Here is a 15,963-nt window from a genome sequence, read left to right as displayed (position 1 = left end):
CCCACGGGGGAACCAGTACGGAGAAGAAATGTATGCATTCACTACTGTAAGTCGCTCTGGATAAGAGCGTCTGCTAAATGACTAAAATGTAAATGTACTTTTGAATGAAGTTTTTCTGTTGGTGCTTTAGCTGGGGGCATACAGTTACAACGTACAGCATCAGAGCAACTTTATTCTTTTTGTCTCTTGGTAAAACATGAATATAAATTATATGGCTAGTACATGTACATATTAGATATGAAGAGTGCCCCTTGACTTCTTCGACATTTAGTTACGTTACAGCTTAATTCTAAAATGGATTTAAAAAAAAATGTTTTTCCTCTTCAATCTACACACAATACCCCATAATGACATCACAATACCCCATAATGACATCACAATACCCCATAATGACATCACAATACCCCATAATGACATCACAATACCCCATAATGACATCACAATACCCCATAATGACATCACAATACCCCGTAATGACATCACAATACCCCATAATGACATCACAATTGTCACGACTTCCGCCCGAAGTCGGTTCCTCTCCTTGTTCGGGCGACGCTCGGCGGTCGGCGCTCGCCGGTCTCCTATCGTTGCAGTTTGCGCGAGGACGTCCGGCGGGAGTTGGCCTGCACAGACACCACCCTCACATTCGACCAGCTGGTGGACCTGTCCATCAGGCTGGATAACCTGCTGGCTACCCGCGGACGTCCAGATCGGGGTCTGTTGGTTCCATCTCCGATACCCATGGAGCTAGGAGGGGCGGTGCGCAGGGAGACCGGAGGAGGTTCCAGCTCGTGCAGCATCTGTGGCCGCAGAGGTCACACTGCCGGTCGGTGCCGGGTTGGTTCCTCTGGGTATCGAGGCAGCAGGCAGGGCGCTCTGGCGTCACCCCAGGTAAGCCGGCACCATTCTCACCCAGAGCCCTCTGTTGCACATATGTTTGTCTATGTCACTTTCCCTGAGTTTTCCCTGCATTCCCAGCATAAGGCGCTCGTCGATTCAGGCGCAGCTGGGAATTTTATAGATAGATCGTTCGCCCATAGTTTAGGGATCCCCATTGTTGCCGTGGCTGTGCCCTTCCCCGTTCACACCTTAGATAGTCGACCACTAGGGTCAGGGTTGATTTGGGAGGCCACCGCTCCTCTGGGCATGGTGACGCAGGGGGGTCACAGGGAGAGAATTAGTCTCTTCCTCATTGACTCTCCTCCGTGGTGCTGGGCCTACCCTGGTTAGCTTGTCATAACACCACTGTTTCTTGGCAACAGAGGGCTCTCACTGGGTGGTCGCGAGAGTGCTCGGGGAGGTGTTCAGGGGTTTCCGTTGGTGCTACTACGGTGGAGAGTCCAGACCTGGTCTCCACCGTGCGCATTCCTCCCGAATATTCCGACTAGTCTCTCGCCTTCTCTAAAAAGAGGGCGACTCAATTACCACCTCATCGTCGGGGCGATTGTGCGATAAATCTCTTGGTAGACGCCGCACTTCCCAGGAGTCACGTGTCACATGCGGAGACGGAGGCTATGGAAACATATGTCCCTGAATCCCTGCGTCAGGGGTTAATTCGGTCCTCTACTTCACCAGCCTCCTCGAGTTTCTTTTTTGTGAAGAAGAAGGAGGGAGGTCTGCGCCCGTGTATTGACTATCGGGGTCTGAACCAGATCACTGTGAGGTATAGTTACCTGATACCGCTCACAGCCACAGCGATAGAGTCAATGCACGGGGCGCGCTTCTTCACCAAACTAGATCTCAGGAGCGCTTACAACCTGGTGCGTATCCGGGAGGGAGACGAGTGGAAGACGGCTTTCAGTACCGCCTCAGGGCACTATGAGTACCTCGTCATGCGCCATCAGTCTTCCAAGCCTTTGTAGATGAGATTTTCAGGGTCCTGCACAGGCAGGGCGTAGTGGTTTATATTGACCTGTTAGGGCTAGGGGGCAGTATTGACACGGCTGGATAAAAAACGTACCCGATTTAATCTGGTTACTACTCCTGCCCAGTAACTAGAATATGCATATAATTATTGGCTTTGGATAGAAAACACCCTAAAGTTTCTAAAACTGTTTGAATGGTGTCTGTGAGTATAACAGAACTCATATGGCAGGCAAAAACCTGAGAAGATTTCATGCAGGAAGTGGCCTGTCTGACAAGGTGTCGTTCTTCTTGCCTCTGTTTATTGAAGACTGAGGATCTCTGCTATAACGTGACACTTCCTACGGCTCCCATAGGCTCTCAGAAGGCGGCAAAAAGCTGAATTGTGGCTTTGCAGGTTCTGGCTGAAACAAAGTAGCTCGTTTGGGTAGTGGCTGGTTACAGAACTGTGAGACTCAGGCTCATGCCCGCGTCGACCGAATGCTTTGTTTTCTTTCCTCTGTTTACCTAAACGGAGATTCCCGGTCGGAATATTATCGCTTTTTTACGCGAAAAATGGCATAAAAATGGATTTTAAACAGCGGTTGACATGCTTCGAAGTACGGTAATGGAATATTTAGAATTTTTTTGTCACTAATTGCGCCATGCTCGTGACCCTTATTTACACTTTCGGATAGTGTCTTGAACGCACGAACAAAACGCCGCTATTTGGATATAACGATGGATTATTTTGGACCAAACCAACATTTGTTATTGAAGTAGCAGTCCTGGGAGTGCATTCTGACGAAGAACATCAAAGGTAATCAAACTTTTGTAATAGTAAATCTGAGTTTGGTCAGGGCTAAACTTGGTGGGTGTCTAAATAGCTAGCCGTGATGGCTGGGCTATCTACTGAGAATATTGCAAAATGTGCTTTCACCGAAAAGCGAGTTCTGTATCTATAATTCTTAAAATAATTGTTATGTTTTTTGTGAACGTTTATCGTGAGTAATTTAGTAAATTGTTAGTAAATTCCCCGGAAGTTTGCTAGTTCTGAACGTCACATTCTAATGTGAAAAGCTGGTTTTTGATATAAATATGAACTTGATTGAACAAAACATGCATGTATTGTATAACATAATGTCCTAGGTTTGTCATCTGATGAAGATCATCAAAGGTTAGTGCTGCATTTAGCTGTCTTCTGGGTTTTTGTGACATTATATGCTAGCTTGAAAAATGGGTGTCTGATTATTTCTGGCTGGGTACTCTGCTGACATAATCTAATGTTTTGCTTTTGTTGTAAAGACTTTTTGAAATCGGACAGTGTGGTTAGATTAACGAGAGTCTTGTCTTTAAAATGGTGTAAAATAGTCATATGTTTGAGAAATTGAAGTAATAGCATTTCTAAGGTATTTGAAAATCGTGCCACGGGATTACACTGGCTGTTGCGTGGGTGGGACGATTTCGTCCCGCCTAGCCCAGAGAGGTTGATAACATTCTGATATACTCCGCTGCACGCGCCGAGCATGTGTCCCTGGTGCGCAGGGTGCTTGGTCGTCTGTTGGAACATGACCTGTACGTCAAGGTTGAACAAGGCCTGTTCTTCCAGCTGTCCGTCTCCTTCCTAGGGTACCGCATTTCCACCTCAGGGGTGGAGATGGAGAGTGACCGCATTTCAGCCGTGCGTAATTGGCCGACTCCCACCACGATAAAGGAGGTGCAGCGGTTTTTAGGGTTTTCTAAATATTCCATTACCGTACTTCGAAGCATGTCAACCGCTGTTTAAATTCAATTTTTACGCAATTTTTCTCGTAGAAAAGCGATAATATTCCGACAGGGAATCTCCTTTTCGGCAAACAGAGGAAAAAATCACAAAGGCGGGGGCGGTCGGGTCACGCGCCTAAGCCCAGAGTCCCTTGATCGGCCACTTGAGAAAGGCGATAATGTGTTTCAGCCTGGGGCTGGGATGACGACATTCTGTTTTTTCCCGGGCTCTGAGCGCCTATGGACGACGTAGGAAGTGTCACGTTAGAGCAGAGATCCTTAGTAAAAGATAGAGATGGAAAAGAAGTTCAAGAAATGGTCAGACAGGCCACTTCCTGTAAAGGAATCTCTCAGGTTTTGACCTGCCATTTGAGTTCTGTTATACTCACAGACACCATTCAAACAGTTTTAGAAACTTTGGGGTGTTTTCTATCCATATGTAATAAGTATATGCATATTCTAGTTACTGGGCAGGAGTAGTAACCAGATTAAATCGGGTATGTTTTTTATCCAGCCGTGTCAATACTGCCCCCTAGCCCTAACAGGTTAACAAAGTACTGAGTAAAGGCTCTGAATATATGTAAATGAGATATTTCAGTTGTTGTTTTTTTATACATTTGCAACAACAAAAAAACTGTTTTTGCTTTGTCATTATGGGGTATTGTGATGTCATTATGGGGTATTGTGATGTCATTATGGGGTATTGTGATGTCATTATGGGGTATTGTGATGTCATTATGGGGTATTGTGATGTCATTATGGGGTATTGTGATGTCATTATGGGGTATTGTGGGTAGATTGATGAGGGGGAAAAACAATGGAATCAATTTTAGAATAAGGTTGTAAAGTAACAAAAATGTGGAAAAACTCAAGGGGTCTAAATACGTTCTGTATGCACTGTATGCTCTCCCTGGTGACCTGTTCTATCCAGGCTGTAACTGCTGTCACTATGTTCTCCCTGGGGTCCTGTTCTACCCAGGCTGTAACTGCTGTCACTATGTTCCCCCTGGGGTCCTGTTCTACCCAGGCTGTAACTGCTGTCACTATGTTCCCCCTGGTGACCTGTTCTACCCAGGCTGTAACTGCTGTCACTATGTTCCCCCTGGTGACCTGTTCTACCCAGGCTGTAACTGCTGTCACTATGTTCCCCCTGGGGTCCTGTTCTACCCAGGCTGTAACTGCTGTCACTATGTTCCCCCTGGGGTCCTGTTCTACCCAGGCTGTAACTGCTGTCACTATGTTCTCCCCGGGGACCTGTTCTACCCAGGCTGTAACTGCTGTCACTATGTTCCCCCTGGTGACCTGTTCTACCCAGGCTGTAACTGCTGTCACTATGTTCCCCCTGGGGTCCTGTTCTACCCAGGCTGTAACTGCTGTCACTATGTGCCCCCTGGTGACCTGTTCTACCCAGGCTGTAACTGCTGTCACTATGTTCCCCCTGGTGACCTGTTCTACCCAGGCTGTAACTGCTGTCACTATGTTCTCCCTGGTGACCTGTTCTACCCAGGCTGTAACTGCTGTCACTATGTTCCCCCTGGTGACCTGTTCTACCCAGGCTGTAACTGCTGTCACTATGTTCCCCCTGGGGTCCTGTTCTACCCAGGCTGTAACTGCTGTCACTATGTTGCCCCTGGGGTCCTGTTCTACCCAGGCTGTAACTGCTGTTGTCAATATGTTCCCCCTGGGGACCTGTTCTACCCAGGCTGTAACTGCTGTCACTATGTTCCCCCTGGGGTCCTGTTCTATCCAGGCTGTAACTGCTGTCACTATGTTCCCCCTGGTGACCTGTTCTACCCAGGCTGTAACTGCTGTCACTATGTTCCCCCTGGTGACCTGTTCTACCCAGGCTGTAACTGCTGTCACTATGTTCTCCCTGGGGTCCTGTTCTACCCAGGCTGTAACTGCTGTCACTATGTTCCCCCTGGTGACCTGTTCTACCCAGGCTGTAACTGCTGTCACTATGTTCCCCCTGGGGTCCTGTTCTACCCAGGCTGTAACTGCTGTCACTATGTTCCCCCTGGGGACCTGTTCTACCCAGGCTGTAACTGCTGTCACTATGTTCTCCCCGGGGACCTGTTCTACCCAGGCTGTAACTGCTGTCACTATGTTCCCCCTGGTGACCTGTTCTACCCAGGCTGTAACTGCTGTCACTATGTTCTCCCTGGGGTCCTGTTCTACCCAGGCTGTAACTGCAGTCACTATGTTCCCCCTGGTGACCTGTTCTACCCAGGCTGTAACTGCTGTCACTATGTTCTCCCCGGGGACCTGTTCTACCCAGGCTGTAACTGCTGTCACTATGTTCTCCCTGGGGTCCTGTTCTACCCAGGCTGTAACTGCAGTCACTATGTTCCCCCTGGTGACCTGTTCTACCCAGGCTGTAACTGCTGTCACTATGTTCCCCCTGGGGTCCTGTTCTACCCAGGCTGTAACTGCTGTCACTATGTTCCCCCTGGGGTCCTGTTCTACCCAGGCTGTAACTGCAGTCACTATGTTCCCCTGGTGACCTGTTCTACCCAGGCTGTAACTGCTGTCACTATGTTCCCCCTGGGGTCCTGTTCTACCCAGGCTGTAACTGCTGTCACTATGTTCCCCCTGGTGACCTGTTCTACCCAGGCTGTAACTGCAGTCACTATGTTCCCCTGGTGACCTGTTCTACCCAGGCTGTAACTGCTGTCACTATGTTCCCCCTGGGGTCCTGTTCTACCCAGGCTGTAACTGCTGTCACTATGTTCTCCCCGGGGACCTGTTCTACCCAGGCTGTAACTGCTGTCACTATGTTCTCCCCGGGGACCTGTTCTACCCAGGCTGTAACTGCTGTCACTATGTTCCCCCTGGTGACCTGTTCTACCCAGGCTGTAACTGCTGTCACTATGTTCCCCCTGGGGTCCTGTTCTACCCAGGCTGTAACTGCTGTCACTATGTTCCCCCTGGGGTCCTGTTCTACCCAGGCTGTAACTGCTGTCACTATGTTCCCCCTGGGGTCCTGTTCTACCCAGGCTGTAACTGCTGTCACTATGTTCCCCCTGGTGACCTGTTCTACCCAGGCTGTAACTGCTGTAGGTATGGGGTAGGGTTTGTAGCAGGGTTATAGTAGGGTTATAGCAGGGTTATAGTAGGGTTAATACCAGGGTTATAGTAGGGTTAATACCAGGGTTATAGTAGGGTTATAGTAGTTTTATAGTAGGGTTATAGTAGGGTTAATACCAGGGTTATAGTAGGGTTATAGTAGGGTGATAGTAGGGTTTATACCAGGGTTATAGTAGGGTTATAGTAGGATTTATAGCAGGGTTATAGTAGGGTTATAGTAGGGTTATAGTAGGGTTATAGTAGGGTTATAGCAGGGTTATAGTAGGGTTATAGTAGGGTTATAGTATGTTAATACCAGGGTTATAGTAGGGTTAATACCAGGGTTATAGTAGGGTTAATACCAGGGTTATAGTAGGGTTATAGTAGGGTTATAGTATGTTTATACCAGGGTTATAGCAGGGTTATAGCAGGGTTATAGTAGGGTTATAGCAAGGTTAATACCACGGTTACTGCTGGATTTATTCCATTTAATGTATGGTTTCATCTCTCACGGACAAACTTTAACAATTTGTCTTTTCATTTATTTTAATGTATCTTCTCCTTTATGGTATTGCTTCTCACTAGGCAACGATCTAATGATTTTTTTATGGACAAAAATAGTTTTCGGGCAAAAACTTTTGATGTGAACCAGTAAAATGAGACGAGCTAGGGAGTCTTTACTACTGTCAGGATTACCTGTTCATTCCTCACCTGAGTTTACTACTGTCAGGATTACCTGTTCATTCCTCACCTGAGTTTACTACTGTCAGGATTACCTGTTCATTCCTCACCTGAGTTTACTACTGTCAGGATTACCTGTTCATTCCTCACCTGAGTTTACTACTGTCAGGATTACCTGTTCATTCCTCACCTGAGTTTACTACTGTCAGGATTACCTGTTCATTCCTCACCTGAGTTTACTACTGTCAGGATTACCTGTTCATTCCTCACCTGAGTTTACTACTGTCAGGATTACCTGTTCATTCCTCACCTGAGTTTACTACTGTCAGGATAACCTGTTCATTCCTCACCTGAGTTTACTACTGTCAGGATTACCTGTTCATTCCTCACCTGAGTTTACTACTGTCAGGATTACCTGTTCATTCCTCACCTGAGTTTATTACTGTCAGGATTACCTGTTCATTCCTCACCTGAGTTTACTACTGTCAGGATTACCTGTTCATTCCTCACCTGAGTTTACTACTGTCAGGATTACCTGTTCATTCCTCACCTGAGTTTACTACTGTCAGGATTACCTGTTCATTCCTCACCTGAGTTTACTACTGTCAGGATTACCTGTTCATTCCTCACCTGAGTTTACTACTGTCAGGATTACCTGTTCATTCCTCACCTGAGTTTACTACTGTCAGGATTACCTGTTCATTCCTCACCTGAGTTTACTACTGTCAGGATTACCTGTTCATTCCTCACCTGAGTTTACTACTGTCAGGATTACCTGTTCATTCCTCACCTGAGTTTACTACTGTCAGGATTACCTGTTCATTCCTCACCTGAGTTTACTACTGTCAGGATTACCTGTTCATTCCTCACCTGAGTTTACTACTGTCAGGATTACCTGTTCATTCCTCACCTGAGTTTACTACTGTCAGGATTACCTGTTCATTCCTCACCTGAGTTTACTACTGTCAGGATTACCTGTTCATTCCTCACCTGAGTTTACTACTGTCAGGATTACCTGTTCATTCCTCACCTGAGTTTACTACCGTCAGGATTACCTGTTCATTCCTCACCTGAGTTTACTACTGTCAGGATTACCTGTTCATTCCTCACCTGAGTTTACTACTGTCAGGATTACCTGTTCATTCCTCACCTGAGTTTACTACCGTCAGGATTACCTGTTCATTCCTCACCTGAGTTTACTACCGTCAGGATTACCTGTTCATTCCTCACCTGAGTTTACTACCGTCAGGATTACCTGTTCATTCCTCACCTGAGTTTACTCTAAACAAATCCAACTTTATTATCCACAACTTTAAGGCCAAGTCTTTTATATCTCTTTGTGAAGGACTAATTGCTTCCCTCGTAAGTGGCTTCCCTATGATCTTAGTGTGGAATATAGACCTCCCTTTATCTCCAATAAGTCCTTGTGCTTCTGCTCAGGCTTAATCTTTAATTAAACTCATTAGCTTGATTAGGTTTGTTAAAGACCTTTGTGCTCCCTTCGTCTCTGCTATAAATATAAACTACTGAAAGGATCAATGTAATAACTTCTAGACGTCTGTCCCATATAATTAGAGAGATTCATCCCTCTAAACTGTCTACTGAGTCTATAAAACCAGATCCATCCCTCTAAACCGACTACTGAGTCTATAAAACCAGATCCATCCCTCTAAACCGACTACTGAGTCTATAAAACCAGATCCATCCCTCTAAACTGACTACTGAGTCTATAAAACCAGATCCATCCCTCTAAACTGACTACTGAGTCTATAAAACCAGATCCATCCCTCTAAACTGACTACTGAGTCTATAAAACCAGATCCATCCCTCTAAACTGACTACTGAGTCACTAAAACCAGATCCATCCATCTAAACTGACTACTGAGTCTATAAAACCAGATCCATCCCTCTAAACTGACTACTGAGTCTATAAAACCAGATCCATCCCTCTAAACTGACTACTGGGTCTATAAAACCAGATCCATCCCTCTAAACTGACTACTGAGTCTATAAAACCAGATCCATCCCTCTAAACTGACTACTGAGTCACTAAAACCAGATCCATCCCTCTAAACTGACTACTGAGTCTATAAAACCAGATCCATCCCTCTAAACCGACTACTGAGTCTATAAAACCAGATCCATCCCTCTAAACTGACTACTGAGTCACTAAAACCAGATCCATCCCTCTAAACTGACTTCTGAGTCTATAAAACCAGATCCATCCCTCTAAACCGACTACTGAGTCTATAAAACCAGATCCATCCGTCTAAACTGACTACTGAGTCTATAAAACCAGATCCATCCCTCTAAACTGACTACTGAGTCTATAAAACCAGATCCATCTCTCTAAACTGACTACTGAGTCTATAAAACCAGATCCATCCCTCTAAACCGACTACTGAGTCTATAAAACCAGATCCATCCCTCTAAACTGACTACTGAGTCACTAAAACCAGATCCATCCCTCTAAACTGACTACTGAGTCTATAAAACCAGATCCATCCCTCTAAACCGACTACTGAGTCACTAAAACCAGATCCATCCCTCTAAACCGACTACTGAGTCTATAAAACCAGATCCATCCCTCTAAACTGACTACTGAGTCACTAAAACCAGATCCATCCCTCTAAACTGACTACTGAGTCTATAAAACCAGATCCATCCCTCTAAACCGACTACTGAGTCACTAAAACCAGATCCATCCCTCTAAACCGACTACTGAGTCACTAAAACCAGATCCATCCCTCTAAACCGACTACTGAGTCTATAAAACCAGATCCATCCCTCTAAACTGACTACTGAGTCTATAAAACCAGATCCATCCCTCTAAACCGACTACTGAGTCACTAAAACCAGATCCATCCCTCTAAACTGACTACTGAGTCACTAAAACCAGATCCATCCCTCTAAACTGACTACTGAGTCACTAAAACCAGATCCATCCCTCTAAACTGACTACTGAGTCACTAAAACCAGATCCATCCCTCTAAACTGACTTCTGAGTCTATAAAACCAGATCCATCCCTCTAAACCGACTACTGAGTCTATAAAACCAGATCCATCCCTCTAAACTGACTACTGAGTCTATAAAACCAGATCCATCCCTCTAAACTGACTACTGAGTCTATAAAACCAGATCCATCTCTCTAAACTGACTACTGAGTCTATAAAACCAGATCCATCCCTCTAAACCGACTACTGAGTCTATAAAACCAGATCCATCCCTCTAAACTGACTACTGAGTCACTAAAACCAGATCCATCCCTCTAAACTGACTACTGAGTCACTAAAACCAGATCCATCCCTCTAAACTGACTACTGAGTCACTAAAACCAGATCCATCCCTCTAAACTGACTACTGAGTCTATAAAACCAGATCCATCCCTCTAAACCGACTACTGAGTCTATAAAACCAGATCCATCCCTCTAAACTGACTACTGAGTCTATAAAACCAGATCATCCCTCTAAACCGACTACTGAGTCTATAAAACCAGATCCATCTCTCTAAACTGACTACTGAGTCACTAAAACCAGATCCATCTCTCTAAACTGACTACTGAGTCACTAAAACCAGATCCATCCCTCTAAACCGACTACTGAGTCACTAAAACCAGATCCATCCCTCTAAACTGACTACTGAGTCTATAAAACCAGATCCATCCCTCTAAACCGACTACTGAGTCACTAAAACCAGATCCATCCCTCTAAACCGACTACTGAGTCTATAAAACCAGATCCATCCCTCTAAACTGACTACTGAGTCTATAAAACCAGATCCATCCCTCTAAACTGACTACTGAGTCTATAAAACCAGATCCATCCCTCTAAACTGACTACTGAGTCTATAAAACCAGATCCATCCCTCTAAACTGACTACTGAGTCACTAAAACCAGATCCATCCATCTAAACTGACTACTGAGTCTATAAAACCAGATCCATCCCTCTAAACTGACTACTGAGTCTATAAAACCAGATCCATCCCTCTAAACTGACTACTGGGTCTATAAAACCAGATCCATCCCTCTAAACTGACTACTGAGTCTATAAAACCAGATCCATCCCTCTAAACTGACTACTGAGTCACTAAAACCAGATCCATCCCTCTAAACTGACTACTGAGTCTATAAAACCAGATCCATCCCTCTAAACCGACTACTGAGTCTATAAAACCAGATCCATCCCTCTAAACTGACTACTGAGTCACTAAAACCAGATCCATCCCTCTAAACTGACTTCTGAGTCTATAAAACCAGATCCATCCCTCTAAACCGACTACTGAGTCTATAAAACCAGATCCATCCGTCTAAACTGACTACTGAGTCTATAAAACCAGATCCATCCCTCTAAACTGACTACTGAGTCTATAAAACCAGATCCATCTCTCTAAACTGACTACTGAGTCTATAAAACCAGATCCATCCCTCTAAACCGACTACTGAGTCTATAAAACCAGATCCATCCCTCTAAACTGACTACTGAGTCACTAAAACCAGATCCATCCCTCTAAACTGACTACTGAGTCTATAAAACCAGATCCATCCCTCTAAACCGACTACTGAGTCACTAAAACCAGATCCATCCCTCTAAACCGACTACTGAGTCTATAAAACCAGATCCATCCCTCTAAACTGACTACTGAGTCACTAAAACCAGATCCATCCCTCTAAACTGACTACTGAGTCTATAAAACCAGATCCATCCCTCTAAACCGACTACTGAGTCACTAAAACCAGATCCATCCCTCTAAACCGACTACTGAGTCACTAAAACCAGATCCATCCCTCTAAACCGACTACTGAGTCTATAAAACCAGATCCATCCCTCTAAACTGACTACTGAGTCTATAAAACCAGATCCATCCCTCTAAACCGACTACTGAGTCACTAAAACCAGATCCATCCCTCTAAACTGACTACTGAGTCACTAAAACCAGATCCATCCCTCTAAACTGACTACTGAGTCACTAAAACCAGATCCATCCCTCTAAACTGACTACTGAGTCACTAAAACCAGATCCATCCCTCTAAACTGACTTCTGAGTCTATAAAACCAGATCCATCCCCTCTAAACCGACTACTGAGTCTATAAAACCAGATCCATCCCTCTAAACTGACTACTGAGTCTATAAAACCAGATCCATCCCTCTAAACTGACTACTGAGTCTATAAAACCAGATCCATCTCTCTAAACTGACTACTGAGTCTATAAAACCAGATCCATCCCTCTAAACCGACTACTGAGTCTATAAAACCAGATCCATCCCTCTAAACTGACTACTGAGTCACTAAAACCAGATCCATCCCTCTAAACTGACTACTGAGTCACTAAAACCAGATCCATCCCTCTAAACTGACTACTGAGTCACTAAAACCAGATCCATCCCTCTAAACTGACTACTGAGTCTATAAAACCAGATCCATCCCTCTAAACCGACTACTGAGTCTATAAAACCAGATCCATCCCTCTAAACTGACTACTGAGTCTATAAAACCAGATCATCCCTCTAAACCGACTACTGAGTCTATAAAACCAGATCCATCTCTCTAAACTGACTACTGAGTCACTAAAACCAGATCCATCTCTCTAAACTGACTACTGAGTCACTAAAACCAGATCCATCCCTCTAAACCGACTACTGAGTCACTAAAACCAGATCCATCCCTCTAAACTGACTACTGAGTCTATAAAACCAGATCCATCCCTCTAAACCGACTACTGAGTCACTAAAACCAGATCCATCCCTCTAAACCGACTACTGAGTCTATAAAACCAGATCCATCCCTCTAAACTGACTACTGAGTCACTAAAACCAGATCCATCCCTCTAAACTGACTACTGAGTCTATAAAACCAGATCCATCCCTCTAAACCGACTACTGAGTCACTAAAACCAGATCCATCCCTCTAAACCGACTACTGAGTCACTAAAACCAGATCCATCCCTCTAAACCGACTACTGAGTCTATAAAACCAGATCCATCCCTCTAAACTGACTACTGAGTCTATAAAACCAGATCCATCCCTCTAAACCGACTACTGAGTCACTAAAACCAGATCCATCCCTCTAAACTGACTACTGAGTCACTAAAACCAGATCCATCCCTCTAAACTGACTACTGAGTCACTAAAACCAGATCCATCCCTCTAAACTGACTACTGAGTCACTAAAACCAGATCCATCCCTCTAAACTGACTTCTGAGTCTATAAAACCAGATCCATCCCTCTAAACCGACTACTGAGTCTATAAAACCAGATCCATCCCTCTAAACTGACTACTGAGTCTATAAAACCAGATCCATCCCTCTAAACTGACTACTGAGTCTATAAAACCAGATCCATCTCTCTAAACTGACTACTGAGTCTATAAAACCAGATCCATCCCTCTAAACCGACTACTGAGTCTATAAAACCAGATCCATCCCTCTAAACTGACTACTGAGTCACTAAAACCAGATCCATCCCTCTAAACTGACTACTGAGTCACTAAAACCAGATCCATCCCTCTAAACTGACTACTGAGTCACTAAAACCAGATCCATCCCTCTAAACTGACTACTGAGTCTATAAAACCAGATCCATCCCTCTAAACCGACTACTGAGTCTATAAAACCAGATCCATCCCTCTAAACTGACTACTGAGTCTATAAAACCAGATCCATCCCTCTAAACTGACTACTGAGTCACTAAAACCAGATCCATCTCTCTAAACTGACTACTGAGTCTATAAAAAATGTCCCTCCTACTCCAAACTGGAACCATCTCTTCCTGGTACGGTATAGAAGATAAACATTAACTCATGTTATTCTGGAATGCTCTTTTAGGTTTTATCACCCAAAAAGACATCGTAAATCTCCTCTGTCAGTATTATCTCCCAGAGGCCCCATCCTCAGTAGAACACACACACACAATAGTGAACAGAATACTCTATTCTGTCGAATAAAACAACCATTATAATACAATACAAGCATTATAACATAATCTGGCAATTTTTCCACCATACTGGGCTGTGGTGTCAGGGAGAGCTGTGGTGTGGTTTACTGGGCTGTGGTGTCAGGGAGAGCAGTGGTGTGGTTTACTGGGCTGTGGTGTCATGGAGAGCAGTGGTGTGGTTTACTGGGCTGTGGTGTCAGGGAGAGCTGTGGTGTGGTTTACTGGGCTGTGGTGTACTGTGGTGTGGTTTACTGAGCTGTGGTGTGGTTTACTGGGCTGTGTTGTCATGGAGAGCTGTGGTGTGGTTTACTGGGCTGTGGTGTCAGGGAGAGCTGTGGTGTGGTTTACTGGGCTGTGGTGTACTGTGGTGTGGTTTACTGGGCTGTGGTGTGGTTTACTGGGCTGTGGTGTACTGTGGTGTCAGGGAGAGCAGATGTATGGTTTACTGGGCTGTGGTGTCAGGGAGAGCAGATGTATGGTTTACTGGGCTGTGGTGTACTGTGGTGTCAGGGAGAGCAGATGTATGGTTTACTGGGCTGTGGTGTCAGGGAGAGCAGATGTATGGTTTACTGGGCTGTGGTGTACTGTGGTGTCAGGGAGAGCTGTGGTGTGGTTTACTGGGCTGTGGTGTGGTTTACTGGGCTGTGGTGTGGTTTACTGGGCTGTGGTGTCAGGGAGAGCAGAGCTGTGGTTTACTGGGCTGTGGTGTACTGTGGTGTGGTTTACTGGGCTGTGGTCTGGTTTACTGGGCTGTGGTGTACTGTGGTGTCAAGGAGAGCAGATGTATGGTTTACTGGGCTGTGGTGTACTGTGGTGTCAGGGAGAGCAGATGTATGGTTTACTGGGCTGTGGTGTACTGTGGTGTCAGGGAGAGCAGATGTATGGTTTACTGGGCTGTGGTGTACTGTGGTGTGGTTTACTGGGCTGTGGTGTACTGTGGTGTCAGGGAGAGCTGTGGTGTGGTTTACTGGGCTGTGGTGTACTGTGGTGTGGTTTACTGGGCTGTGGTGTGGTTTACTGGGCTGTGGTGTACTGTGGTGTCAGGGAGAGCAGATGTATGGTTTACTGGGCTGTGGTGTCAGGGAGAGCAGATGTATGGTTTACTGGGCTGTGGTGTCAGGGAGAGCAGATGTATGGTTTACTGGGCTGTGGTGTACTGTGGTGTGGTTTACTGGGCTGTGGTGTCATGGAGAGCTGTGGTGTGGTTTACTGGGCTGTGGTGTCAGGGAGAGCAGAGCTGTGGTTTACTGGGCTGTGGTGTGGTTTACTGGGCTGTGGTGTACTGTGGTGTCACGGAGAGCAGAGATGTGGTAGTACACGAGGAAATATGCAGAGCAGTGCAGTGTGGGACACTGGAGAGAGCAGATGGATCAGTCAGCACAGCCACTGGAATAATCCTGTCAGTGGGAGACTTTTACGAGCCAGAACAGCTCATAGGAGCAGAAGCCTGTCCTTTATCATGTGAGGCAGCTTGATTATTACCAGTACACAACCCTGGACAGGACGCGAAGCGTCAAACAAAGACGCATTGGGTCTTTGATATGACTCAGCTAGGGGTGGGGATCGAAATCCCCAACCTTCCGATCTCAGGGCGGACACTCCAACCACAAGGCCACTGACTTGGTCACAATCTACAAGCTAGAAGATATAATCACATGAACTTACCCACTCACAA

Source organism: Salmo salar, chromosome ssa07, assembly GCF_905237065.1.
Source record: "Salmo salar chromosome ssa07, Ssal_v3.1, whole genome shotgun sequence".
In the NCBI taxonomy this organism is placed as follows: domain Eukaryota; kingdom Metazoa; phylum Chordata; class Actinopteri; order Salmoniformes; family Salmonidae; genus Salmo; species Salmo salar.
The sequence above is the reverse complement of the archived record's forward strand: the minus strand, read 5'-3'. Positions refer to the sequence as shown.